We start from the raw sequence: 5000 nt of genomic DNA, 5'->3' as shown, positions 1-5000 counted from the left end.
AAAAATCTTAAAACCTCAATATTTTGGTAACTAAAGGTTTTGGCGACAACCTGTGATGACAATCTTTTGCTAGTTGGCAAGGCAATGTATTTCCTTTGTACCTGATATGGAGATAGGTGTTTCAAGTGTCCTTATATGGCTTCTTGGAATCGGTTGCTTGGGATTGTACAAAAAATGGGTCCCTTATAGAATGGTAGGCTCTGTAGCTAAAGCTTTAAATATTTGTTGATGGTGTGGCTTCCCATTTACAAAGGATCTCCCTCACTTCCTATAACTCCCAATCTTTCTTCTCCCCCTGATAGAGTTGCATTACTTCTCTGAGCTTCTTCTGACCAAAGCTTGAAACAAAGGGGTATGAAGATGATACAGCCGATATATAAGCCTCATAGCGCGTTTCCCTAGCGCGTATTGTGCATGGCATGATGCATGCCGCGTTTGGTATATTCTAGAGCGCGGGTTTCGTGTTAAAAAAAATGGCAAAGTGTGGGTGGTATTGGAACAAATCGTGGGACTCCGTAACAGGGGGGGGCTTGTGTCACGATGGTACCAGTGAAAAAAAAATTATATTTTTTTATCTAATATCTATATTGGATATATTAGGCATCATTGTACTAGACTTGGATTACAAACCCTTTTAGGAAAACATGGATTCTCTGCTGATTTTGAGTTTGTTTACCTTTTGGCGGACTTTTCGAAGGAGAGCGAAATTAAATGATTGGTAAAAGTAGTCAGGAACGTAAAGTTAAAATATATAATTAGGTGAAATATATATAAATATATATATATACACATTAAATCTATATATATGATATATTAAAGATACGCATATATGTACAGTATATACAGAGACAAAATAAGGAAGATCTATTCATAAACACACAATCCCTCTCATCCCGTTTGTTTTGATGGAGCGTAGACTGAATTACCAACGGCGCGTTCGTGAAATGGTTGTCAATTCTTTAACTAGGAACAAGTACAACGACTGATTCATACCAAAATTGTACTATCTTTTGTTAGTGCTACTTATGATTGTAGTTTCTCTTATGAATTTGTCGTTTGGACAGTGCCATTCCTCTGAAAAATGTTAACTTCGGAACGCTTGGTAAACCTGAAGCAGCTGACACAAACGTGCTACGCTTTTGCATACTAGAATACCGCATTCGTGACATGAACACGACATGGACACAACATGAACATGACATGGCCACGACACGCAGAAAACGTCCAAGAATACGGCTGTTAATGCTAATTTAAATCAAAATGGTGGAATTGCCCTCTCGTACCTCAAGCAGGAAGCAGTAAACACCCATATGTGCCCCCAACAGCATAAGAATAATTAAAACCTATGAACTGTTGATTAGCTTAGTGATTTTGAATAATTACTCGGCCCTTCAGCTGACATGTTCGAATAATCATTTTGCCCGTTTGCTTTCCATGATATTTAGTAGGATCATCTGCTTATTAATTTTAGCCTCTTGATGTAATAGCTCTTGTTTGCCGCTAGCATCTAGAAGCTGCTACATCTCACAGGCCAGTTAATAAGACCTCGATATTCTGAATGATGTTAGGAAGGATGCTGACTTCCTCAATCGTTACTTCCTAATCCTTCCTTGCAAGTCTGGGCATACTACACAATGCTACACTTAGGAATATAGCTGTTTTGATTACTAGATAAAACATTTCACCTCACAAAAAATCTAATCAATACGCCTTCATTGGCAGCTATTCGTCTCTCTCTCTCTCTCACCCTCTTTCTCTTTCTCACTCTCTCTCTATCTCTCACTCTCCTCTCTCTCTCCTTTTCATTGTTTCTTTTCAATCTCACTATCAACGCTCTGATGATTCTTGGTAATTTCTCCCTACGCGTCTGTCAAGCTTGCTTTTCACACTTCGCAGCCGGATTCCTAGAATTCCGATATATGTTCGAATACCGGATAATGAGGAATGAGAAAGATGGGTATTAACTTGTTTCTAGAATTATTCATGTTATTGTTATCTGCCTTGCCATTTCCTTGGAGACTGAGTCAAATAGGATAGGCATAAAGGAATTGGCGAGCGGGATGGATTTCTGTGTTGAAAACCTTTGGAGAAATCTGCGCCACATTTTTATTGCTTGTATTTTACTTTGTCTTCTGTTTTGCTTTCCGGATTGTTGTTGATATGTTCAGTTTCTGATTATTATTATTAATATCATTATTTTACTTTTTTTTTTTTTTTTTTTTTTCTTTTTTTTTAGTATCAAATAATATTCGAATGTACATGGCGTGGGAAATATGAAATGCTCTCTCGCTTCTGTGTGTGACATCCGAAAGAAAACTCCTTGCTGTCATCTCTTGCTGCAATCATTTCAATTGCTTTCCCCTGACAATAGATTATGCAAGAACGTAGAAAATCTTCAGAAAGGATATGGAACACAGCAGAGAAAGGATAGCTTTGCTGTTTTATAAGACAGCCTTATCACACCGCACTCTAGGAAAGGTTTTTTTTTTTTCTCTCTCTCTTTCGGGGAAATTGTGTAATGTGGAAAGAAAACATTTTTCTTTCCTTTTTTAAGAAGTGATTGTATGAGATACCGACATGAACGAGAATGAAAGAGGCTAGTATTGAATATACCTCTTTATAAACAAAATTAATCCAAACCAAATAAATCCAGCTTTAAAATGCTGACATGCTATGTAGATTTCTAAACACAATGACGTATACAATTACATGTTATGCAAATGAATCTGGGGATAAGCCAGTCGACTAGATCCCAGACTCTGACCAAAAGCTACCTAAAAAAATCCACAAAAAAAGCAACATAAGATGACAACAAGGAGATTCCCTTCGGATGCCACACACCGAAATGAGAGCGCATGTTATATTTCCCCACCATGTACATTTGCATGATATTATGTAATACTAAAGTATCAGCATTTTCGAAAACAAAGAAAGACAACTCAAATTATCGTGGAACTAAAAGAAAAACAACAAAAGGAGGGAAGTCTCCCATCAGTCAGATAGTCTTCTATATCTTGCTCAACGACATAGAGACAAACACGAGCGCTTAGTCAGAACCCTCTTTGGCACTCGAAAGAGAAATGGGCTATAACATCAATCAAAGCTTCCTGTATAAATAACAAAAAGTCATGAAAACCTTATCTTATTCACTCCTGACAGACGAGACCGTCCCTAAATCATTAATCTCGGAGAGAATGAGAGAGAAAGAGAAAAAGAGAGCGAGAGAATTAGATAGCCAGGCAGAGAGTAAGAGAGCGTGAGATAGAAAGAAAGAGAGAGAGAGAAATAGATAGAGAGTGAGAGAAATTGACGGCCAGGCAGAGAGTAAGAGAGCGAGAGAGAGACAGAGAGGGAGACAGAGACAGACAGAGATAGACAAACAGACAGACAGAGAGAGAGAGATAGACAACAGACAAGGAGAGAGAGAAAGAGAGAAATAGAGAAAGAGAGAGAGAGAAATAGACAGATAGAGACAGAGAGAGACAGAGAGAGAGGGGGGGGGCAGAAAGAGAGAGAGTAAGAGAGCGAGAGAGAGAGAAAGGGAGATAGACAAACAGGCAGAAAGAGAGAGAGAGAGAGAGAGAGAGAGAGAGAGGAGGAGGAGGAGGAGGAGGTAAAGAACAATGGAAGGCATGGAATTCAATGGCAAGAGGGGGACAACACCACGACCACTGAGGAAAAGAGATAGTTATCTAATACGTTTGTGGGATGGAAGGTGGATGATAACACCAGATTTCCGTCGGGGGAAGACGGATGAACAGCAGAACCACATGTACGTGAAATGTATTGGGAAACTGTCTCGGGTTTCCCATAAACCGACATGTTTGTGCCTTCATTTTCGCAGTATGAATGTTGCAACTCATTTTCTCCCGATTTTTTTCTTTTCTTTTTTTTTTATTCATGTCTTGTGAAAAGTGAAGAGTGAGTATTAAAAAGATCGTTTTCTAAAGTGCCATGAATATTAATAACAGTGAATCCCCCAAATGACATAGAAACTGTCATACTTAAGTTAGTAATGAAACCAGGAATGCGATAACATATAATCCCCCTTCTCGTCTAACGCATTTATCGTTACGAGACATTCACGATAAAGACCAAAGAAAACGTACACACGAAACGAAAACAGCGATAAAGATGAGATTTTAAAAAATGATAATGATAAGAAATAAGAAAAGAAAAGAAAAGAAAAAAAAAACGAGACAGAAAACATGCGCAAATAATGTGAACTTGAAGATAACAAAACAAGCTTGCAGGAACGAAGCCCAGCATTCATTCCGAGACCATATTAAGAGATATGTGACCTTCTCAAAACTCTTCCTAAAAACTTCCAGAGGAGACAACAATGTAACAGTTCTCGGAAGGGAGATTAAATATCCCGACATGCTCCCTCATATACAAACAGAGAGAAAGAGAGAGCAAGAAAGAGAGACGGGGAGAGAAAGTAAGAGAGAGAGAGAGAAAGAAAAATAATGCAAGGAAGAGAAGGGAGGAAGATAGGGAAGTGAGAGAGTGGGGAGAAGGGAAGGGGAACGGAGACATTGAATTAAGAGAAAAAAGTGGAGAAAGAGAGAGAGAGAAAAAGCGAAAAACAGAGGGAGAAAAAGTGAGCGAGACATAAAGAAGAATGGAGTAACAGAAAGAGAGAGCGAGAGAGGACAAGGAAGAATGAAAGAGCGAAGCAGGCAGGAATGGAGAGTGAGACAGAGAGGATGAGGAAGAGACATGCGTCGCGACCTAATACTCCGGTTGGCAAGGGGGGGGGGGAGTAGGGGTATGGGGTTGACTGGGAGTAAGGTCGTGAGTGTTAGTTGCTGTGAGTCGCAGTATAAATCTGTTTGTTGTTGTTGCTGAGTGGGGCGCCGTGGTAATCAGGCTTAAGAGCTACTGTCGCTTGAACAATTAATGCAACTCTAAGGCTCCATTTTCTTCATCTTTTTCTCTCTGGGAAGGAATCTAATAATACAAATACAGATCTACAGCGCGTATATAACGAGGCTTTA

Source organism: Penaeus japonicus, unplaced genomic scaffold (genome assembly GCF_977035675.1).
Source record: "Penaeus japonicus unplaced genomic scaffold, GWHDUDI00000001_assembly GWHDUDI00000019, whole genome shotgun sequence".
Taxonomy (NCBI): Eukaryota; Metazoa; Arthropoda; class Malacostraca; order Decapoda; family Penaeidae; genus Penaeus; species Penaeus japonicus.
This window is presented reverse-complemented; position numbering follows the sequence as displayed.